Source organism: Bos grunniens, chromosome 9, assembly GCF_055505025.1.
Source record: "Bos grunniens cultivar Pamir isolate PY7600 chromosome 9, Bosgru_T2T1.0, whole genome shotgun sequence".
Lineage (NCBI taxonomy): Eukaryota > Metazoa > Chordata > Mammalia > Artiodactyla > Bovidae > Bos > Bos grunniens.
In genome coordinates this window covers 89736903-89762616 of record NC_141173.1, presented here as the reverse complement: position 1 = coordinate 89762616, position 25714 = coordinate 89736903, and the positions used below count along the sequence as shown (strand labels likewise).

General features: G+C 40.3%; 1 protein-coding gene across 3 annotated transcripts in view; it reads right to left on the bottom strand.

Moving 5' to 3' along the window:
• Positions 1 to 25714, bottom strand: part of ESR1 (estrogen receptor 1) — a 409016-nt gene that overhangs the window by 289836 nt on the left and 93466 nt on the right. The window lies entirely within an intron of this gene.

The window sequence follows — 25714 nt, the reverse complement described above, 5'->3', positions numbered from 1 at the left end:
CTAGGAAACCAGACTTTGGAATAAATGTTTTGGCATTCTAGGGATGTGTTTCCAACTGAAATGTAATATTCCTCCACCTCGTTAACCAAACCCACAAACCTTTCCACGAATAGCTCAGTTGACTGCTTTCAGTAAACATGAAAAAAAATATATCATTAAAGTCCCAGAGTAGGAAGATAAGACAAAGGTAGGTACCTTTGTGTGGCACTGACTTTAGGCTTTCTGGTTGTAGAGGCATTGAGCATGGGTAGAGAGTCTATTTCCCAATGATGCCCACATAGAGCCTCCAGGTTCTCAACGTTTCTCTTGACCATGGTACTAACACACAGGGAAAGAGCTCCTAGTGGCCCTCACCCAGTGTCTAAGGACATGTGACGCCTACTGGAGCCTTTGTTGCCAGACATTAGTCACTGCCTTGGGTATTAAATGGTTCTAATCACAATGCCAGGAGTGGCCAGTCTCTCGCCCTGGTACCTCATGCAGTTAGGGAGAGATTTATGAGTGGCTCTTAAGACCAGTACAAAGGAAGAAGTAAAAAGTTATTTTTAAAAAAGTTACCAAAATGTTAATAATGTCATAATACACATAGTATTTTGTGCTTTGAAAGTCCCCAAATATTGCAATATTAGAGCACAGAACCCTTTGCTGTCGATGGCTGTGAATATTAACTCCTCCTTTAGGCCAACCATGGCCATGCATGCACTAGTCCAGTCCAAAAAAAACCAAGAATGTGCAAAGAATGGAGAGGAAAGGGAAAGAAGGGGGAGGACGGAGAGGAAAAAAGGGAACGAAGAAAGAAAGGAGAGAAAGAGGGAGGAAAGAACTTTGCAACTGTTCTCCTTGAACATAGGAAGGATAAGAAGTCTCATTATCTCTTCACAGACTTTGATTATTCTACAACTAACCATCAAAGTTAGTCCCAGATGTCTGATAAAGTCAGTTTTCCAGAACACTCTCTTGCCCATATTCTCTTCCTATTCCTGGTAAGAATCATCACCCAGGCTTGATGATGGTGGGTGGGAAAGGACAGCTAACCTTGCCAGTTTTCTTCTAGTGCTTCTGGCAAACAACCTTGCAGCCTGGTTCCCTCCTCTCCCCTCCCGAGCTGCACAGGCTCACACTCCCATCCTTGACTTCCTGGCATTTGCTGGGGAATTAGGGTCAAGTCTATTTCTGTAGCTCCACCATCGAGAGCATCTCCAGACCACTTTGCCAACAGTCTCCTGGGCATTGCCTGCTCGTTGAAAATGTGAGTCATCATTCTCCCTTCCCCCAGACATGGGGCTCCTCTCCAACCCCCCAGTCTGTGACTAGCATCATTATCCCTGCAGTCGCCTAGGGCACTCCTGTAGGCTTTCTGTAGCCTTTGGCATGCCTGAGCATTCTAGCTTTGCCATTTATCCCTTCCCCCGACACTCCTGTGCCCCGCCTGCATTACCTCACCTGGCAAAACGACCTCCTAGGGACATCTGCCCCTGCACACTTCTTCCTAGATCTTGCTGCTTTATATTTTGTTGGTTTTTACGGTTTTGAGATCCATTTTCTCATGATCGGCTCCATTCTTCACCCAGATTACAGCTTCCTCCAGAGTTCAGGCCTTCCTTTCTTCCCATAATATCTTGTCTAGTGTATCTCCCCCTGATGTGTAACCTGTGCTTCAGTCAAAGTTAAAAAAAAAAAAAAAAAAAACTTGAGGCTCCAAGCACTCAAAGCTTTCCTGATGACATCCCCTCTGCCTAGAACCCCACTTTGCTGGCTTGTTGGGGAAGGTCTTTTTTAAAATTCAGCCTAAATGCTATCACAACAAAAGTGCCTTCCTTTATTCTTTATTCAAAGGTAATTTCCTCTCCTCTGAACACCAGGGATATTTCTCATGCATGTGTTACATTCTTCCTTGTGTTAATATATAGATTATATATCCCCTCCTGCTCAGAAGTTCCTTGAGGACAAGGTCTGCAAAGAGTTATTTGGGTATTTTCTGAGTCCCTAGCACTGTGCCTAGTCATATTAGGTCACCAAATATTGGCTAATTTATTCATCCAGATACTTAAAAGGATAAAATAATATTATACTTATCTGGATAAACCCTCTCTAAAAGCTAACTTTCCATGTAACGTTCTACCATCTTCAAACTGTTTTTCCTAAATGATTATCTTGGTATACTCATACTGACTGAGGCCATAAAGTCAAAATTTAAATTCATACAATCTTGAGGATTAAGCCTGCAATTCTTGGCAGCATAATTCACGAGAAAGCTCTGAATTTTTAGTTCATAACCAGATAATACTGTGACCAAACAAAGTTTCTTCTCTAGCTCCATTAAAAGCTTTTTACATTTACAAAAACATTATTCCTCCAACAGAAACATGAAAGAAACTAAATGTGGAAATATTTCCAAAATAACTTCCACTCCTAGAAATGGTTCCTTCAGTCTGAGATGTGGGGCTCCAGCTCTGCTCAAACTGATCATTATTTTGATGATAAAAATGCTCTGTTTGGGAGGTTTTTCTGCACATTTATTTGACACCATTTATTTTTTTCTAAAGTAGAAGAAAAAGCATTTCCTGTTAGGTTTCCACCTTTAAAAATGGTTCATACTATTTAAGGACTTTTTATTAGCTCCTAGATTTTTTTTTTCAACTGACATTTGATTTTTGTCTTATGAGGTAAATTTGATATGCAGGGAAATGCACATATCTTGTGTGTTCAATCTTGATGAGTTTGGACACGCGCACATGACAACCGTCTCCATGAAATCTTATGGTATTTCCATAACTCAGGAAATTTCACTTGACGCCTTGTTCAAGCCAACATGCAACCCCTCCAGGCAACCACTGCTATGATTGCTATCATCATAGATTTATTTTACCTTCTGGCCCAAAATGTGGACCGTGACCTCTTTCATACCGGAGCACATAATATACCCCGTTTCCATCCACTGGCACAACAGCGTGATGCCGGGCACACAGCATTGTAAGGGCATCAAGGTACATAGCTATCCTCTCAGTCAGACCCCTCTGCCTGGGATCAGCTCCCTCAAAACCCCAGAATTTTACTTACACTCTATTCAGGGACCTTTTTAACTATAACAGGCTTTCCTTGATCAGGTGTTACATAAGCCTGCCAAGATACGAGTTAATGATGAGGAGCCAAATGAAATCAGGATTCTTTACCATGTTCTTAAACAGACCATCTACATTTTTTTTTAATTTAATAATTTTTAAGCCTAGAATCAAACCCCAAATCCTAATTCTCATGAAAGTCAGGACCTCAGATACAATTCCCTGTCTTTCTACCCAAAACTCAATGGGGTAGTTTGGATTTTTGGTTGTTAGGCAGAATGGCTACTCTTTATTGTGAATCAGTGAGTGGTTCAGATTTAATTCACCAGCTTAAAAAAATTTAGTAACTTTTCATGTTATATTTTTTTAGAAAACCGTTAATGTAATTTAACTATAAGACATGTAGCATAAGACAGTTAAGAAAGTACTTTCTCTATAAGTGCCATGAGTGATGAAAGAATTCCAATTATTCCAATTATTATTACACTGTGCCCCTCTCTCTCCCTTTATCTATTGTTTACTTGAGGAATCTCATTGCCAGAGTAGGGTATTACTTCTCTGTGGAGAGAAGTATTCAGATTGTGCCTAAATTCAAGTTGATTCAAATAGTATCATGCACTGTTAAGGATGACCTTTATAGACACACACACACACACACATCAAGTAACCAACCAGAAACCTGGCAAAATTTCAGAACCAGCCTTAGTCAAGTGGTTTTTTAAAAGGGGGGGTGATTTTTGCATTTTGAATCTTTTCAGGTCTTTCTTCCTATTTTGTTACCACACTCATCCAGATAACCAGCTCCCTCAGGTCCCAGGATCCCAGGCTACCCATGGCTATAACCAGTGGACTCTCTCCCCCATCTCTCAAGACCCTCAATTACAATCCTACTGTCTCAAAGGAGCGATATATTTATTGAACATGCCAAAGAGTAACTCATTTATTCAGTTCACTCAAAAAATACTGATTACCTACTATTTATCAGGACCATTGCTAGATGTTGGGTCCTGTCTTGGACAGCTCAGGCTGCTGTAACAAAAGACCATAGACCTTATGGCTTAAACAACAGAAGTTAATTTTCGCACGGGACTGGTCACCAGAAGTCCAATATCAGAATGCCACCTTCATCGAGTCTATTGAAGACCCACTTTCTGGCTTTCTGCCCTGGTGGGCAGAGCTCTCTCTTCTCAGAAAGCGACAGTCCTGTTGGATGAGGGTTCCACCCATGACCTCATTTAACCTTAATTACTCCCTGAAGATTCTGTCTCTAGATACCATCACAGGGGAGGTTAGGGTTTCACCATAGGAATGTAGGGAAGACAACATTAAGTCCACAGCCACCACCCAAACATAAACAACAAATGTCTGTGCCCTCAAAGAGCTTACTTCTAGGGCCTTTGTATTTAGTCCTGCAGTAACGGCCCCTCCTACTCAGCCTCCCGTAGAAGAATCCCTGCCTCTGTCCGCCCACAGTTGTTGATATTCCTCTGGGTTCAGCTCCAGGCCCCCTTGGCCCCTCTGTTCTTCTCCCTTTCGAGGGTCTCCACCACTCCCAGAGTTCTAAGTTTCACCTGTACATTGAAGACTTTAAAATAGAAATCTCCAACCAAAAGGTCTCTGCTGGCCAGGAGCCATTCCAGATACCTCTTAGACATTTTTACTTGCATGTTCATTCATTCAATAAAGACTTCTTGAGCACCTACTATGTGCTTGCCATTAGCAGCTCACTTTGTTCAAAATTACTGTTTCTTTTCCCCAGACCTATTCCTCCCTCTGTTTCCTGTCTCAGCAGACAGCATTGCTATTCGTGTAATTGTGCAAGCCACAAACATCCAGCCTTCAGCCTTGACCTGCCTGTGTTTAATCTCTCACAAATCTTTTTTATTTCTGTCTCCTTGATCTCTTTTGAGTCAATTGCATTTTCTTGCTGTTATTATTTTCAGGCCACTATCTTCTCTCCCAAGATATGCCTCCAGACTTTTTCTACCACTGTCCATTCACCATACTATGGAAAGAGTAATCTATCTCAAGAGCAATGGAACTTGAATTATTATTCTCCTTTCTCCAGAGTTCTCTCCCACAGATATTGCGCTCCTGCCATACTGAATTATTTTCCAGTTTTTCAGACTCTCTCAACTCTGTCTGAATCTAAATATTCATATTTTTGATTCATTCTACCTGGAATCTTCCTCCTATTCCTTTTCATCTGACTTACTCCTATGCATCCTTTAAGTCTCCCTTCAGATATCACAGCCACCAGGAAGCCTTCCTTGATTTTCTACCGTGTGCCTGACCGTGAATGCCCATTGCTCCCTAAAAATCCCTGGTCATTGCTCTTATCATGCTGTTGGAATTTCCTGTGTATTCCTCTGTATCCTCCCACTGACCTATAAATTTTTAAAAGGCACACAGGGACTGTCTTTTTCCAAATCATGAGCCCATTGCTTAGTAAATTTCTGATGAATATTTGGCCCCAATAAATACTATTTTAATAATGAATGTTTAAACCTCTCCCTGATATCACATTTGCTTTGCCAGCTCAATTCCTCAATAACTTAATTCCAAAGAACTGATTTTAAGGGCTAGAATTCAGAACTAGAGCTTAGAGAAGAATCTGGAAAAAGATTCATATTTTCTAGAACAACTCAGATTTCTTATCTTATACAAATAGGCTATTAGAATTAATGGCCCCTTTATGGGTTGTCAAGTCCAAACCTGAATTGTCTCCATAAAGAAAGATCATTTTTGTTGAATGTCTAGTCCAGAACACCTGAACTAGAATCTGGATCTCCAAATTTAGGGTGTATCACCCATCCTACCCCACCCCTATTCTCTTCATGTTGATAGTGCCTTCTTTCTTTTTATGTGGGCTGTGATCTGCATAATCAAATTAAGATGTAATTTAGTGGTTCAGTGGGCTATTCTTAGAGTCTTAAAATCTTCCAACTCTGGAAAACACAGCAAGATTGCTTCACATTCTCAAAACACTGATAAAGAAATGGGGAGAAGGGGTTTGAGAATGTAAGCTTAAAATATTGAAACAACTTGTGTTCAGAGAAATAACTTGCCTTGTGAAACATAAAGAAATGACTTCTCATGCATTACTCTTAGAATAGAGTTTATTAAGGTCTGACCCTGATACCTATTAATATATCTATCATTTGAATCAAACTGGAGAAAAACTGGAGCTGGAGAAAAACTTTATATCCTTTCTGTATCATGTAAATTGTACAAACTTGCAAATAGAGCATCCCTAACCTAAAAAATGCTTCACTGTATTTGACACATTCCAATTTCCAAGAGAATCTAATTTGAAAGACACTCAAGTACCTTTCCATTTTGCTGTCATACTCATCAGGGGAATTACATTATGATCCAAAAGTGCTCACCTTCCTAAAAACCAAAGCTTCTTAAAAGAACTGGAAAAATTGTTGGGTATAACATTATAAACACTGGATTCAGAAAAATATAGTGGCAAACTTTTCGTTGATTCTCAAATAAAGACATTATTTTTTGTGACACTTTCCAGCAACTTTTGTACATAAATGTGAAGAAAAAAATAATTCCACAAACTTCTATGCCAAATGCTAATGAACGGCTAAAATGTACAAATTATCTTTTTCTTCCCGTGTTCTCCATCCTGCCCTTCTCAATTTTCTGTCCTTAAAACATCTACCTCTTCCCTATCTGCTATCAAGGCTGCCTCTTCTCTGAGACCAGCCCTAATCAACATAGATCACCCCAGTGAGACCCAGAATTTTAATCAGAATTCAGAAAAAAAAATAATCCTGCCCAGTCATTCTTTTCTCTCCCACATGTGATGTGTGGCCTCAACTCCCTTGCCTCCCCTTTCAACAGTCCCAGTCACAACACTCCTTCAACACAAGCTTCTCAGACCTTGATTTGGAGCAGGGTGCCCAGAGTTCAAGTTGTACAACTGTCCACTCTCCCAACCCCATCTCATCCAAATTCTAGCTTGTTCAAAGTCTTAACTTCAGCCTGTAGTTTACAGGAATGTATCTGATTGAACTAATTTCCACTCTCACTTCACATGCAGGTATTTGAATTTTTTAAAATGGTAAATCTTATTAAACTAGAGAAATCTCTACTTGTAGAATTGCAAAAGGGCCTGGGAGGAGCTATCTGTAAGTAAAGCATATCCTGCCCTTTTCTTTCTCAAGGATTTCAAAAATTCCAAACTATCTCTTGGTTAACCCCCAGGGTGCCTGAATGAACTGTTCTTCACATTTCAACAGGGATATGTCCTTATTCTCACCTGGATGGTCTTTGTTTTTGTGTAAGCAACTAATGATCTGTAATAAACAAGCCCACACAGTGCCTGGGAGCAAAGTTGTGGCTTTCATAGGATATGTTTCATTGCAGTTACTTCCCAAAGGAAAACTGAAGGTGAATCTATTCCAAATACCTAAAATTTACTCCCTCAGTACATTGAGATGCTAGAGGCAGAAGACCATAAAAAGCAATAAGGTCATTTTCTGAGTGCTTGTGTAAAACATGGAAAAATTTAGGTCTAACAGTCCCTTTCCCATTGGTTTCTCTTTCATGTAAAATGTGATCTTTGACTCTGACGTGGTAATTTAGCTTTTTCAGAATGGGCGTAAGAAAAATTAAACTAAATATAGCTCTTGCTCATGAATCTGGACATGCTTATTCTTGAAAATAAATGCTGCATTCATTCAGATGAATGTTTCCCAATCAGCCCAAATTCACCCTTCACTCTATACTTAACATACTTTTCCATCTCTGCCCACCAGCCCGATTACCATTTTGGGTAATCTAGCATTTGCTGACTGGTCAGTTGCAACTCCAGTTTCAAACTCTTCACATTGTTTAAAGAAGTTTTTGTAGAAACTCAACCAGAATCTCATGACTCTGAGCCTGTAGTTGCCTCACAATGGCTATAATAGCTTTGTGTATATTCTTGGAAGTTTCATCATCTGCCACCCCACACCCCTCCCCCGGCTTTGTCTGTATGTGGGGAGGAAAGAGGTTGGCAAAAGAAATCAGATTGCCTTAGCCTTTCTATAAGCTCGGCTGTTGGGGGGGTGGGGGTGGGGATTATTTCTGTTCACAGTGGGCTAGTGCAGCATGAGCTAATACTCAGTTTTGGAGACTTTTCTTTTGGATTGGTTTGACTACAATGAAGATATCCCAAAACAGCCTTTCTCTAGAGTTGATTTCTTTATTGATATCTTACTAGAAGCCTAAGGTAAAGCCTGATGACTGTTCATTGAGAATCTAGCATGTGCTTTACAGGTATTATTTTATTTAAAATTTGTTTTTCCTTCATTTTTGAGTACATAATGGAGTCAGTGTTTTAATCTTCAATAGATATTTCCATAACCATTTTGACAGAATCTCCTCCCAACCCTGTGTGCCACCTGCCAATTTCCCCTTTCTAGAGGCAACAGGTGTTACCTGTTTTTAAAAGACTCCTTCCAAAGATATTCCATACATATAGAACACACACATTTCCACATCCTTTTTTAAAAATAGTAACACATACTCCATTTTGTATCATGTTTGTTTTCATTAACAATATATCTCCCTGTTTTGCTATGTAAATATATCCCTCATTTTTATGGCTGCATAATATTCCATTGTTTAAAAGAATCATAATTTATTTTGCCAGTTCCCCATTCAGGGCAATTAATTTGTCCCCAGTCTTTTGCAATTGTCAACAATGCTACAATTAATAATCTTGTACATAAGTCAATTCTTATAGGATTAATATGCGCATTATTCATCTTAGCTTGTGTGTGCTTAGTTGCTAAGTCATGTACAACCTCTGGCAATTCCATGGACTGTACCCCACAAGCTCTTCTGTCCATGGGATTTCCCAGGCAAGAATACTGGAGCAGGCTGCTATTCCCCTCTCCAGGGGATCATCCCAACCCAGGAATAAAACCCACATCTCCAGAATTGGCAGGCAGATTCTTTACCACTGAGCCACCTGGGAAGCCTGGAAGCAACATTTTAGTAGGTGTTGCCTAAATGCCCTCTGTATAAGTGGTTGAACTCCTACACCCTCACATATATGATGGATCTTTGAACTTTTGATATTTCTCAAAATATCTCTGTTCAGTTTTAATTTGTACTTTTTTTACTATGAGTGAGGATGAGCATCTTTTCATATGTTTTAGTCTGAATATTAGGTTGACCACTCAGAGGCTGAGTGAATTTGGACAAATTAAAGTTTTTGAGATCAAAGAATCGTTGCAAGATTAAATGCAATGATGTAGGAAATGCATGTTCTTCTTGCCAGCTTCCACCATTATTTTTCCAGTAGTTGACAATTACAGGGGCCCCAGAAATAAAAGCTAATGATGTATTAAAAGTAATAGAAAGCATGATAAAAGCCAGGGTCGTGGTACCAGAAGGTTTTAGATGAAATAAAGAGTTGTTGTTGCAGCCTTCCTTGCTTATTGCCATTCCAAAATGACAGTTTGCTTAGCACAACCTCATTGAAATTGGGCGCAAATCAGGACTGCTTCTCTGAGGATGAAAAATAACTCTGCATAGTGGCACCTTAGGTGTGGAATAGAGCATTAACACCAGAAGCAAGCTATGTAAACTTGAAAAACAGAGACTCACTTATGAATCCAGTGTGTTTGAGGAATGAATTGTTGAAATGCCAGTTTTAACTATTTTACAATGTTTTCAGACTCATTGCTGAAACCACCTTCTACGGCTCCCCCGGAGGCATTGTACAGACAAGTAAATACTCCTCATCAAATTTTAAACCTCTGTAAATAAGTGGTAGATTGTTGACAAAATCTTGGCTGCCATGACAGGAAAAGGACTGTGGCTTTCACAAAAATAAGAAGAAATATTTTGAAGTACTGTAAGTATCAGGTATGAAGATGCTTTGATATACAGCTAAAATGCTTGCGACTCAAATGGCAAATGTGTCCACAGTCTAATTTGAAATCCCTTTATGTACAGATTATCAATTAAGTTCAAACCACAAACCACCCATTTTTTAAACCATGTTTTAGTCTTGCCAGTTATGTTCTATCAATAAATACAACCAGTGAATCTGAAGAATGTGGGTACCAATAAAAGACAGGAATACATTGTGACCTTCAATGTATTTTTAATGGAAAAAAAAGAGGTTTTATATTTATGACTAATTTTTCATTTTTGCAAAAGAAGCCAAATAGTTATTTTTACATTAGAAGAAAACTCTATTGCTATGTATTCATAAGCTTTCTGATCCATCACATAAATGTCAAAGGAGATTTGATATGACTTCTTTCCATAGTCAAATACATTCTATTCCCAATTTTTAGAAATCAATTAAAAGACAATTAAACAACCTAACATTAAAGATAACATTGTATTCCCCTAATATTTTTTAAATGTTTTTATCTCACAAGTACATGATCTAAAATTAACATCTGAACCAGATCTAATTGTTCATGGGGAGTAGGTAGGTGACCTGCTATTACAGGATTTGTCACTTTGAATTACACATATTGTTTCTGTTTTGTGTTTCTTACTAGATGTTGAGAAGCTTGTGAGTCCTTTGCTTACCACCTGGCACATATTTGCTCCTCATTATATATATTGGAAAAGAATACATGAATGAATGAATTAATTAACTCAACCTTCAAAAAACTAGGTTCATGGGATCTGATCATGGCAAATAGGTGGGGAAGCAATGGAAACAGTGACAGACTTTATTTTCTTAGGCTCCAAAATCACTGTGATCAGTGACTGCATTCATGAAATTGAAAGATGCTTGCTCCTTGGAAGAAAAGCTATGACAAACCTAGACAGCAAAGACATTCCATCTACAGAGAAATGGATAAAGAAGATGTGGTACATACACACAATGCAGACTCAGCCATTAAAAAGCATGAAATAATGCTGTTTGCAGCAACATGGATGTGTCTGGAGATTGTTATACTAAGTGAAGTAAGTCAGAGAAAGACAAATATCATATAATATCGCTTATTTGTGGATCCAAAAAAAAAATGATGCGAATGAACTTATTTATAAAACACAAACTGACAGACATAGAAAATGAATTTTTGGTTAGCGGGAATGAAGGGTTGGGGTGGGAAGAATAGACTGGGAGTTTGGGATTGACGCATACACACTAATAGATAATCAACAAGGAACTATTAAATAGCATATAGCACAGGGAGCTGCTTAATATTCTCTAATAACCTAAATAGAAAAAGAATTTGGAAAAGAATAGATATGTGTATAACTGAATCACTTTGCAGCACATTTGAAACTAACACAACATTGTAGATGAACTATATAGTCCAATATAAAGCAAAAATTTTTCTTATAAAAAAACAGAGACATCACTTTGCCAACAAGGGTTCACAGAGTCAAAGCTATGGTTTTTCCAGTAGTCATGTATGGATGGAGAAGGAAATAGCAACCCACTCCAGTTTTCTTGCCTGGAGAATCCCATGGACAGAGGAGCCTGGCAGGCTTCAGTCTTTGGATGGCAGGAGTCGAACACAACTGAGCAACTGAGCACATTTATGCATGTTGAGAGTTGGACCATAAAGAAGGCTGAGTGCCGAAGAATTGATGCTTTTAAACTGTGGTGTTGAATAAAACTCTTGAGAGTCCCTTGGATTGCAAGGAGATCAAATCAGAGATCAAACCTTAAAGAAATCAAGCCTGAATATTCATTTAAAGGACCGATGCTGAAGCTGAAGCTCCAATATTTTGGCCACCCGATGTCAAGAGCTGACTCAGTGGAAAAGACCCTAATGCTGGGAAAGATTGAAGGCAGGAGGAAGAGGGAACAACAGAGGACGAGATGGTTGGATGGCATCACTGACTCAATGGACATGAGTTCAAGCAAACTCCAGGAGATGGTGAAGGACAGGGAAGCCTGATGTGCTGCAGTCCATGGGGTTGTGAAGAGTCAGACACAACTGAGTGACTGCATAACAACAACAAGCCTGTTGTTTTGAGTTATACAGCATTGTTGTTATTGTTCAGCTGCTAAGTTGTGTCTGACTCTTTGGGACTCTATGGACTGCAGCACGCCAGGCTTTCCTGTCCTTCACCATCTCCTGGAGTTTGCTCAAACTTATGTCCATTGAGTTGATAATGCAATCCAACCATCTTGTCCTCTGTCACCCCCTTCTCCTCCTGCCTTCAATCGTTCCCAATCAGGGTCTTTTCCAATGAGTCAGCTCTTGACATCAGGTAGCCAAAGTATTGGAGCTTCAGCTTCAGCATCAGTCCTTCCAATCAATATTCAGGGTTGATTTTCCTTAGGATTGACTGGTTTGATCTCCTCGCAGTCCAAGGGACTCTCAAGAGTCTTCTCCAGTACCACAGTTCAAAAGCATCAATTCTTTGGCACTCAGCCTTTTTTGTGGCCCAACTCTCACATCTGTACATGACTGCAGAAAAAACCACAGCTTTGACTATATAGCATTGACCAGATGTTTATTACTATCTGAAATATGGAATATCTCTGCCTCAAGAAGTATAGGGTGAGAAGAGATGTTCTGATCGACAGATGCCCTGGGAACCACATGTCTTCAAGTGTCCCCACCCTGCCTTACAGCTCAGGAAAGGCTCTTTGTGGTAGCTGCACTGAGTCACCTCTGAGATCTTTGCATCTCAGCTCAGTCCACCATGGCCTTCTCTCAATGACCTTTAGGATATCTGTAACAATGTGGCCCAGTGACCCCAGGTCTACCACACTGCTGACAAAGTCAAGAGGAATGAACAGAATGCCTCTGAGGCCGCCCAGTACCGTATACACAGCAGCAGACCAGCTGGCTTTCTCTGTGCATAACCAGAAGCAACTGTTTTACTCAATCACCATAAATCCCCATGATCATAAATAGCAGTTATTATTAATGGTCCTTTTGGGAAATCTCATGATATCCAACTCTATACTGTCTTTCATTCAAGTCCAGAAACTCCAACTATAAGGCCAATTTTGCCAAACAATGTTAGATATTCCTTGAAGGTGGAGATTAAGTTCAGAAATCAAGTCAGGATGACACGATGGAGACTCCTGGTGGACAATGTTTGACCTCATTAATTCAGTCTCTTTATTAACTGAATTAAGTGATTGGATGGTCAGTAGGAAAAAACCGCCCCATGTTCATTTGGTTAAATGTATCTGGTTTCCCTTGTAGTTCAGCTGGTAAAGAATCTGTCTGCATATGGGAGACCTGGGTTGGATCCCTGGATTGGGAAGATCCCCTGGAGAAGGAAAAGGCTACCCACTCCACTATTCTGGCCTGGAGAATTCCATGGACTGTATAGTCCCTGGGGTCGCAAAGAGTCGGACATGACTGAGCAACTTTCACTTTCAGTTTTCACTTTTATGCATATATCTACAAACAAAATGTTAAAATGGAGCTGTTTAGTCCCAGAGTTGAGCCAAGCTCCGTGAATAATAGATGGCTCAATCCAACAGCAAGTTTAAGTCACCAAGCAGTGTTTGGAAAAACAAAGCAGTTAGCAAAGAGGATTTTACTCTTTCCTATCACACATCAAGATATGAAAGGAGTCAAGAAAAGGGAGAATTTGGGGAGAAAGTGGTTTGCTGTGCCTCTCCCTAAACTGGAAGAGGCAGAATGTGTCCACCCTCACCTTAAGCCCAGGGAAAGCAGCCTTAACACACCTTTAGAAGATTCAACAAACCACTTCCCTGGTTGTCCAGTGGTTAAGGCTTTGCTTTCCATTAGCGCCTGGTCAGGAAGCTAAGATGCTACATGCCTCCTGGCCCCCAAACCAAAACATAAAACAGAAGCAATATTGTAACAAATTCAATAAAGACTTTAAAAATGGCCCACATCAGAAAAACCTTTAAAAAAAAATAAAAAAGATTAGATAAGTATCTCTTGAGAACTGGCAGACACAATGGCCTCATGTGTCTGATCCACTGGAAATCTTAGGGACAAAAGACCTTGGCTCACTGCTCTGATAGCAAGCAAGGAAAGCGGGCTGTGTTGGGACTGGGCTGTGCTCCCAAAGTCTATGGAGGCAAAGGATGGAGCTAATATGGGCAACAGGCAGGAGAGAACCACTTGCAGCTTCAATTTGTATCTAGCCCACAAGAAATGCCTAAAGTGGAGAGGTAACCTCAGAAACAAGAGCAATGTTGATTCCCAAGGCTGAGGGGGAACCATCTGTTACCAGCCAGAGAATGTGACCTTACCTGCATGGAGGGATCCACAGTTGAGAGGTCCCCAGAACTGGGGTACAGGGTGTTAATCAGAAGCACCATACACGAGCTTCAAACACCTGCCAGATCCAGAAATCACAACACCAGCTCACCACAGTACTTCCTGGCCCTTTCCTCTGCTTCTAACCCACCCCTCTCAACCCTGAAAGTGGGAGTGTTAGCTGCTCAGTCGTGTCTGACTCTTTGCAACCCCATGGACTTGTAGCCCACCAAGCTCTTCTGTCCATGGAATTCTCCAAGCAAGAATACTGGAGTGGGTTTCCAGTCCCTTCTCCAGGGGGTCTTCCCAACCCAGGGTTCAAACCTGGGTCTCCTGCATTGTGGGCAGATTCTTCACTATCTGAGCCACTAGGGAAGCCCTTCAATCCTCGAGAGATCAGAAATTCAACTGGCAAGCGGCACAAAGTAATGTAAGGAAGGAAAAAGAAGCCAACTGCCCTTTATCCCACTGCACATAGCAAACTTATTCGAGCATGAACTGGGGAAAGACAGGAGATGGAATATTATGTGAAACTCACATGATTTGACATTCACACGGGAGTCTTTCTCAACAGTTAGCGAGAACCAAAGCATATCAAGTACCTCAACAGATTTACCATGACTTGTGTGTTCTTCCTTGCCAATTACAGTTAAGTAATTGATGAGGTTTTTCAAATACGAATATTGATATTAACAAAGTGAATAAATGAGAGCATGGGCAGTCTTAACCATCAGTTGAAAATTACCCCTGTAAAACACTATTCTCAGCAATATGTATATGTGTGTGTGTTTAGTCGCTCAGTCATATCCAGCTCTTTGCGACGCCATGGACTCTAGCCTGCCAGGCTCCTCCGTCCACTAAATTCTTCAGGCAAGAATACTAGAGTGGGTTGCCATTTCCTTCTCCAGGGGATCTTCCTGACCCAGGGATTGAACCCAGGTCTCCTGCATTGCAGGCAGATTCATCAGGGAAGCCCCTCACATGGGACTGGGTATATTAACTGGTGAGTAGTCGCACAGAGTCGGACACAACTGAAGTGACTCAGCAGCAGCAGCAGAGGTCCTCTATTACTTGAAGTAATCAGAAAGTCTTGAGATTTGCTTCACATTTCATCCAAAGAAACAACTGGCCTACAAATTTGAAGTCACAGTGAATACTCTCTTATTCCATGAGACCTGCTTTTCAGCATAATGGTAACATTTATTTTCCTTTAAGGAACTGAAGCTTCTCATGCACTCTGCCCCGCACTGCTTTAATAAATACAAAAAAAAAAAAAAAAAGGCTCCCATAACAGTTGAGACTAACAAGAGTGAAATTTGCTGATCCAGGTAAGTCAACATATCTACTATTTCTTTTCAAGGACACACTTGATGCCTACCAGGATAAAATGTCTTAATAACTGTTCATATGTCAAATTACAGATTTTTAAAACAAGTCAACAAAAGGCTTTCTGAGAGGTTCAGTTTATACCCTTGAATAAAGAGGTTTAGCCCTTGTAAAATATCAAATGTCTCCTTCAGCAACATTTGTGTATATAAATGGTTGTTTGTTGTTGATGTTTTAAAAACAGAATTAGGAGAAAATGGGCATGTTCTTTCATTAACTGCTCTCTAAAACAAGTCCAGTGCGGATGAGATGAAGAAAGGTTGTATTCAGTTAAAAGAGCCCCAGACTTCTCCAGGTCTCAAGCTCCTGGGACCTCCACCCTCCAGCCCAGCTTCCTGACCTGCAGCTCACGTGGAACTGTGTCAAGGCCATGAAAGGCAACTTTTGGCTGCGCAGTGGATGGGAGAGTCAGGCGCATGGGGTTTGCAAAGAACATCTGACTTTGGAGATTGATCCTGGCTCCAGAGAATCAGGAACATTCTCTCAGGAAATGGACCACTCCCAGCCACTTCTCTGTAGCAGCTGTGCTCTGGACCAGTCTCGTGACTTTAATGATAAAACTAGGTCAAAATCAAGAGCATTGTAAGCAGGCTATAGGGACAAGCCAGGATGTAAGGGCTGGACAAGATCTTAGAGGTCACCTACGTTAATGCACCACAATCTCTTCCCTGCTGCCAACCCACATGAAGGAAGAGACTGAAAAGCTTGAATGTCTGTCCAATCCTAGGTTCTCTGCAACCCTTGTTGCACCAAGACTTTTCTCCAATATAAGAAGACTTGATGGCTGATTTGCATTGTTGTATAGCAAAAACCAACACAACATTGTAAAGCAATTTTCCTCCAATTAAAAAATAAAGTGCTATGCAACACACCACTCTAAAAAAAAAAAAACTTGAGAATTAAAAGGACATTAATATGGGAATAACCTCTTCTTTGCACAAAACACATATACACTATTTGATAACAAAGGACCTGAATCACACCTCCCAATCAATCTCACTACACAGAATTTCACCCCAGTGCATTTCAGACTTGCTTGCCCATTATAACCTCTTCTTTGTATTGATTGGGAACTGAGTTCCTACAGGGTTAAGTCGCTTACCCAGAGTGATAACCTAGAATCACAGTCTCATAACTCATTAAAAGTGGATGGAACTTGTGTTTCTTTTCATTTCCAAGAAAGCCAGTCCTTACCTATTGTTGTTGTTTAGTCACTCAGTCATGTCCAATTCTTCTGAGACCCCATGGACTGTAGCCTGCCAAGCTCCTCTGTGCATGGGATTTCCCAGACAAGAATGCTGGAGTGGGTAGCCACTTCCTTCTCCAGGGGATCTTCCTGACCCAGGGATCGAACCAGTGTCTCCTGCTTAGCAGGTGAATTCTTTACCATTGAGCCACCAGGGAAGCCTGGTCCTTATCTGCAGCAGCCCTTTATTTTTTCTGACAGCAGCCCTAGCAGTCCTGGGATCTTTCAAAACTTCCTTCTCAAGATTTCACCTCCTCAAACAAAACTCTCAGGGCATGTGAGGAAGGCATTTCGAGGAAAAACATTCTGCAATGTTAAGGGATCTTCCCAGGATTAACTGCATAATGTAAGAAGTGAACTCTTAAAACCCGTGGTTCTCAAAGTGTGGTCCCCAAGGTAACCTCATCAATATCATCTAGGAATTTGTACAAATACAAATTCCTCTTCCTTCCTTACTTTTCCATCTCTTGGCTCAGACATCACCCACCCCCCATGAACATGCCAATTAAAATGCATCCTCCATTCCCTCTTCCCCATTCCAGCCTCTCACTGAACCATAATTAGGATGTTTTTCCACTCATTGTACTTTTCTGTCTCAGTCCCTGTAATGGTTGATCTTACTTGTCCACGTGTCTGTTAGTTACAGTTCCCAGTGATTGAATCTGACACTAGCCTAGGTGTTTCTGTGAAGGTATTCTGTAGGTATGATTAACATCTATAGTCAGGTGACTTAAAATTGCCTTTCATCATGTGGGTAGGTCTCGCCCAATCAGTTGAAGGTCAAAAGAGCAAAAACTGGCGTTTCCTGGAGAAGAAATTTTACCTGAAGATAACAGCATTGACTCCTGTCTGAGTTTCCAGACTGCTAGCCTGCTCCATAAATTTAAGACTTTCTAGCCACCACAACTGTGTGAGCCAACTGATAAATATTACTGAAAATCTGTGCAAAAGGCATGGCTTTGGGATAGGAGACGTTTTTAAAAAGAGAGAGAGAGAGAGAAATGAGTATATGCCAAAGTTTTTTCATGGGAATGATAATATGATAAAGGAACTTTAAAAAGCCCTAGCAACTGGAACCCAGTGAGGGAGGTGACAGTGGCCATATCACATAGCCCAAGAATAACCGTGTTGAGAGTGTTACCTTTATCCCAAGAGCCACAGGGTCACCACGGAGATTTAGAGAGAGGCCTGGGGAAGGTACTGCTTATCACATTGAGTCACATATTGCCTACCTCATCCTTGAAAACTTGTCATGTGTTCTCTGATCTTAGCACATTAGAAAACAAACACTAATCTTTATATTATAAGCAATCAAAATTTTATTTGCTAGAGAATGGTATAAATGAGACCAGTTAAGGGGAAAAAATTTTTCTCCTATTACTGAAGTTGACTTAGTTCTTTGATAGAGTGTTTTTATATTTAAAAATATATCTTCCTCTGAAGTTGGAACAATTTGAGCAACAAAATAAGTAATGTAGTAGTGAATTATAACCCAAAACATAAAATAAATATCCATGAATCCATACTGATATACATGATTGAAAAAATAAATGGGGGAGAATAGACAAACTTCCCATGCTGAAGAATTTCCAATAATTTATATACATATCCTGCCCTCCAGAAGCAGAGGTTAACTCCCAACTCCCTAAGAATGAGTTGTGCATAGTGATTTTCTTCCCAAGAATACAGTATTGAAAAATGATAACTTTATAGTGAAGAAACCTGACAAAAACCACCTCAGCCTGATGGTCAAGGTCAATGTCAAGTCATAAGTAACATAAATGTTGATGGTATATACTCTTGATGAGATGTAAGGCGAATAACATCTCACCTCTGTGATCTTCTTTCCTCCAAAACCTGTAACCCCCCTTTAGGCATGAGAAAAACACCAGAAAAATTCCAAATGAGGAACATTCTTACAAAATACCTGGCCAGTAAGCCCCCAAACTGTCAAGAATACCGAAACAAGGAAAATCTGAGAAACTCTCACAGCTAAGACATAACAACAAATGTAATATGGCAACCTGGATATTGAAATAGAGAGAGGATATTGGGAAACAATTATGAAAATTGTTATAAAGTATGGAGTTTAGTTAATAATAATGTATCAGTATTGCCTCTTTAACCATAGTAAATTGACCGTATTAATGTAAGATCTTACTAATAAAGGAACCTGAGCGTAGGGTATACAGGAAAGCCCTACTAGCTTATTCTGTGACTCAAAAACTGTTTAAATACACACACAGTCACAGATACCTTCTATAAAAAGTAAAACATGGAGATATGAAATTACTTTCTAAACAGACATGTACAGAATTGCTAACACCACTTTCTGTTTGGCAATTCTGGAATCATTCCATTTTGGTTGTTGTCTACACTCAGGGTTTACGAGGTTCTTGAAGCCCCGAGAGGGTTTCCTCTGCCTGATTGCCCTGCAAAGGCCAGTGGCATTTAAGAACTTGGCTCCTGGCAACAAAATGCCCTTCCTGTTCCAGCCAGAAAAACAACCAGCATCTCCCCAGGAAAGGGAGCAATGGGCAAGGAGCTGCCAGCTCCTTTGCAGAAACTGGCAGAATGTGCCTCTTCTTCCAGGCACACACAGCCTGGTGCAAAGGTGTTTCGGTTTGGGTTGCAGATGACGGCTGGATGTCAGCCACCCTCTGCTCTTTCCCCCAGCCCGCATCTTTGTGGTGGCCTTGGGGGACTCAGGGTGACACGTAGGCTGCTATTGGGTGACTAATGAAGGCCATGGCACTGGAGCAGAAGCCAGTTTACATGGTTTGTTACATGGTTTGTTAAAACCACTAGCTCAGAAATCTCAAGTGTCATACAAAATAAGATTAAATTTTATTTCAAATGTCAGTGAGTGGATATTGGGAGGAACATGGACAGGGTGGTGAAACTAGAGGCATATTGAAAATCCAGTTGACTTGGATTTACATTTAATACTTTTCCACATTTGGTCAGGACTTAATTGTTCATTCACACATATACTTCTTGTGTTTAAATAATTAGATTACAGGAAGAGAGTCATAGCAGCTGGGTAGCTTGACTTCTAGAAGGCAAACAGAATAATAGAGAGTGGTGAAATTGGCAACTCCACACACTTAAATTCGTGTGTGCATTTCTAGAAGGAAATCTGGAAGTATTTATCAAGAGCTGTATATATATTTATACTTTACTTTAAAAATTATTTGTCTTAAGGAACTAATCTAAAATATGCACTACAATAACAAACAGATATTAAAAACTTATAAGTTGACTAAAAAAAGAAATCTGTTAATGAGGAGCTGGCTAAATAAATCATTATCCCTAAGTACAAAATTATAAATTGAATTATAATACTTTTCTTAAAAATAATTTGTTCAAAAATAGATTTGCAATCTTAATGTAAAATGAAGAAATTAGACTATAAAAATGCACATGATACTTGCCTCTTTATAATCTTTAATATTTTCTAAATTCATATTTCTACACAAACATATATTACTTTTATAATAAAAGGAAAACAGTGACTGATAAATTCCTTCCTTCCATTTTTTCATATCCTAAACAAGAAGGATGGAGAATTGATTTAAACTCCAGTTCCAATAGGTTGTTGACTGACCTTCAGTCAAGGAAATTTTGAAGTCCTCATTTTTAAAACAAAGGGTTTGAACACAATAATACAAGTCCTCAGTTTTTTTATGATTTACATGACTATAATATACATTTCTATAGCATATTACAGTTCTATAGCATATTACAGTTAATGATATAGCATATAATATCATTTATATAGCATATTACAATCTGCCCATGTGTATCTAATCTTTTAGGATTTTAGTTGTTATTATTTCTTCAATACTACTCACCTCTGCTTCAGACTCTCACAGAAAAGCAGAGTAACAATAAAATCAGTTATATCAGCTCCTCTTAAGAGTTCTGCTGTTTCCACTAAAATTTTATTTGGAAAACTAAATTCTATCCTGAATATGTATCTCTTGCACAATACTTTTTAAACAAATATTTGCCACCATTTATTAGAAAAACATTTTATTTTCTCCACTAAAATAAAAAAATCCTAAAGTTGTTCTGACCTGTCTACACAATTTGTGCAGATATCAATTAGTAAATATATGTTGAAATAGATGAAAACAAAGGACTGCAAACAACGGAAAGACAGGGTATCGGAGGAAGAACATTCTCGACTGGGGACCAGCACGTCGGGGCTCTGGCGTAGTGACTGTGTGCCCGAGAGAAATCATTTCGGCTCTTGGGCTCTCAGTCTCTTCCTCTATAAATTTAAGAGGTTATATTAAAATAATCTTCAAGGATTTGTTCACCTATATAATTCTACTTCAAAGGAAGTTTGAAAGAAAATGTCTAGCTTTAAAAGCAAAAATAAATTTAAGAATACAAAGACTTAGCTTTGCTAGTATTTGCTTCCTACAGCAATGACAAGCAAAATCTGAATATTTATGACCCACTTATATTTAAGAACTCTCTTATTAGATTTTGATTAAAAATCACATTAAAAAGTGAGACAGTATCCAGTTGGAAATGTCCACTGCACTATGATTATATACACAAAGTAGCAAAAACACTTTTAGGACTGTTAAGTGTTACATGCTGACCGGGGGGTCAGTGGTTTTGTCTCAAGATTTTGATGGCAAATGCCCTCCTGGAAGGCACTGGGTGGACTGAGCATGAACAGTAAATGGCACCAAATGCCAGCCTAATCATCTGACTTCTGCCCAAGTCTGGGCTTCCCCATTTCAGAAGAACAGAAAACTTGAAAGTCCAGTGGCTTTCAATCCTGGCTACACCTTAGAATCATGACAGGAGATGTTTAATCATTTTCCTGGCCAGAACCCACCTCTTAGGAATGAAGTCAGAATCTTGGGGAGTCGCCTGTATGCATTGTCTTTAGAATCAGAGTGATTCCAATGTACTGCCAGTTGAGAATCACTGGGTTAAACAATGAATCGTATGAGGAAAAGGAAGGAATGAGAACTGTCAAAACTCAAAAAAGAAAAAGAATAGGTTTTTCTCAGCAATGTACTGGGTTGCACTGGTTGTGTTTGCTTTTTTATAAACTGTGCACAAAGAAAGGAAAAAAAAAATGGGAACCTGCATGACAAAAAAAGTAGAATTCAAGAATGACAGTTGTCCATGAATTTTAGAGGAAAGTGGAAACTATTTTTAAAAATTAGACCAGGAATGAATCCTGTCTTGGGGAGCTGAATGCCAACACGTGGGTTTCCTGATTTTACATAATCTATGCTTAGTCACTCAGTCGTGTCCGACTCTTTGAGACCCCGTGGACTGTAGCCCACCAGGCTCCTCTGTCCATGGGGATTTTCCAGGCAAGAATACTGGAGTGGGTTGCCATGCCCTCCTCCAGGGAATCTTCTCAACCCAGGGATCAAACATGGGTCTCCTGCATTACAGGCAGACTTTACCATCTGAGGCACCAGGGAAGCCCTTTGCATAAGCTACTATGCATTTTAAGCAGACACGGTCACCCATCACTCTGGCCTCTGTTTATCAGAGGGATTCCTGATCTTCACATGCCCATTCTCATATTAACACCATTCTGACCACAACCTCTTGCTCTTCACATCAGGGCTGGTTTCACCTCTTCTTCACGGTTTCCACACCTCTCATCCTCACCAACACGGTTAGTTGAGATAAAAGGGAAAAACAAACACAAAGCTCAGAGCTGCACATGATTTTCTCTGGGTTTTCATACCCCAAACTAGCTTCCCCACAAGCCTAGATTAACCTTTCTGAGATGCCACTCTCATCCTCAAAAAAAAAAAAAAAAAAAATTTTATACCTGTTTTGCCTCTCATATAAAACCCAAATACTTACCTGCTAGCCCATCCATCATCCCGACTCCCTATTTCTCCCTGTATACAGTTCCTTCTCCAGCCAAGCCCACTCGGTGGTCAGAACACATTTTCCCCTCCATCTGTGTAAGTGAGAACTCATTGCTGTTGCTCCTGCAGTTAATAGCCACCAGCACCCACAGCTCTATGGTTTGCCTTAGCTGCCAAATAATCCTGCCAGTCTGTTCATAGGAAGGACAAAGAACAGACAAGACTCTGTTTTGGTATTTCTCATCGTAAAATTGCTGCAGTAACCATTGGTATTGCCCCTACTAATCCTTTCCACCCTAAACTGAATTCCCAGGGCTCCTTTTCCTAATATTTCAGTAGGGGTTTCAACTACTCGTGCTGGCTTCTGTCAGCCAGGGCACTGCCTATTTCCCCAAACTAGTCTCCAGTCCTCCCCTATGTTCTCCAGGCATCCTACTAATAATGGATCTGATTCCTGCTGCCAAATCCACTTTGACCCAGCTTCCTTCCTTGAATTTGCATCACCTGTTCGTCCCTGCCACCAAAGTCTAGAACCCTTCTGTGAAAGTTGCTCTGTCGTGTCTGACTCTTTGCGACCCCAGGGACTACACAGTCCATTTAATTCTCCAGGCCAGAATACTGGAGTGGGTAGCCTTTCCCTTCTGCAGAGGATCTTCCCAACCCAGGGATCGAATCCAGGTCTCCCAAACTGCAGGCGGATTCTTTACCAGCTGAGCCACAAGGGAAGGCCAGAGCCCCTCTACTTACAACTAAAAATGCCCATCCATCCCTTATCCTCTTCATTTGGCCTCCTTTTTGGAATTTAAGGGCCTTACATATCCTTTCTTAAGTGACTGACTCCCTGCCCCCACCCTTGCTCTCCAAATCATAAAAATTTAGCACATCTTCAGGGTGGACCAGATGCCTGGGACTGACTTCCCTTGGCCTGCCTAGTGCTGGTGTCATTTGAGACTTTAAGCCAACAGGCCTTGAATATCCATCTCTTGCAGGAGATTTTGTTCCTCCCTTGCCAGGTGCTCTACGTTGTAACCTCCAGGGCTATTTTAACTTGCTAGCACTTTTCTCCACCGATAAGCAGTTCTGTTGTTTTCGGGTATGTCTGCTCTGTATGAGAGATTGCATTCTTTTTAATGTCTACTTTTTGTAGACATTGACTTTTCCTTTTACCTCTCCTGACACTTCAGGCCTTGTCCAGTGACAGAAATGGATGCCTAGAGAGTAGTCATGCAGGTAACATTTTGAGGTTTGACGTTCCCTGAAGTCAGTGGGATAACATTGGACTAGATGTTGGCTCAAGATCCACCCTAATTATTTCACTTATTTCCCTGTGTTAAGATGAAGGAAAAGTCAATTTAAATGACATTAAAATGAAGTCAGTGACAAACCAAGAAAAAAGCAGTTTGGGTCAATCTATAGTCATTTAATGGTTACCAGTGACTTCACTGAGGCTCAGGTTTTTTTCTACCCATCTAATCAGCTAACTATGTTAATGTACCAGTAAATGTCTAAAGAGACATTGGTTTCTTTTGGTTACACCTGAAAATATTAAACACCTGAAAATATGTAGATAGGAAGACATTTTTCCTAAATACAGACAGACTCAACTGATCATCTCTAACCTCTATAATCATCACAGACTCCAAAGATGGTCCTTAGTGGTAAAAAGCAAAGACAATCCAGCCTTCCTAATACTGTGCAAACACTAAGCTGGGAGTCCATCACAAGCAGCCTACGGTTTTAGAAACTGAAGGAAGACCACCATGCAGTGCCGCCACTCCGCAGCCATGACCCCCAGTGATCCAGAAACTATTACCAATTCTTGGCATATGATGCTTTATTCAGAGGCAGAGAAGCTCAAACAGCACAACTTAACTTCAAACAAAATGTCAGTTATTCATTATTGCAGAACAGCCCTTTGTTCTCACCATCCCCACCAACCCCGACTTCATTGTTTCCTCTGAGATGCTGTGCTTCTGAAAATGGCACCATTCGGAGTGACCAAAGCAACCTCACGGAAGTAAAACAAGAGCAAGTGAGTGGAAGTCTCTACCTCTTGATGCTAATAAATTTTACCGGCTAGTGAAATGGTTTCAACACAACGCCATTGCAACATGACCATGCAAAACTGACCAAACCTTTCCAGAAACTTACTTTAACTCCCTAATGACAATGTTCCTTATAATAGCCCTGCTTAATTCACTTATTCCAACTCCACAAATAGCTATTAGATACATGGAATTTTTCAGGCAAGAATATTGGAGGGAGTTGCCATTTCCACTCCAGGGGATCTTCCCAATCCAGGGATTGAACCCGTCTCCTGTATTTCCTGCATTGAAGGCAGATTCTTTACCCACTGAGCCATCCAATAAGATACCTACTTTGTGCAAAGCATTGTGTTTAAATCAGTTCCTCGTTCTTACTGTGGAAAGCTTTCTCTTTACCAGCGATGTTATGTATGTTTATTTGAAAACCATAACACCATATGGAGAATGGCGTGGCAACATACTCCAATATTCTTGCCTGGAGAATCCCATAGACAGAGGAGACTGGCAGGCTACAGTCCATAGCGTCGCAAAGACTCAGACACAACTGAAGCAACTTAGCACACATGCACACACGACACCATAACACTACTGATAACAACCCCAAAATCAGCTCACCCTTTGGACTTGACCCAGGGATCAGTTTTCCAACTAGAACCTCCACAGCCCAATAATTTGCCAACAGAGAAAATAACAGGTGGCTGTTGTTCAGTTGCCCAGTTGTGTCCAACTCTTTGCAACGCCATGGACTGCAGCACACCAGGCATCCCTGTAGCTTTTTTTAAAAGACAATTGGACTCTATCTGAAAACTCTGTTCTTGGCTTTACAAGCAAGATCTCCCCCTAAACCAGTGAAAAGGAGAAAATGCCTCACTTTCTGTTTGTGCAAGATCCATGAAGCAAGGAAACAACCCTAGCTTTCCAG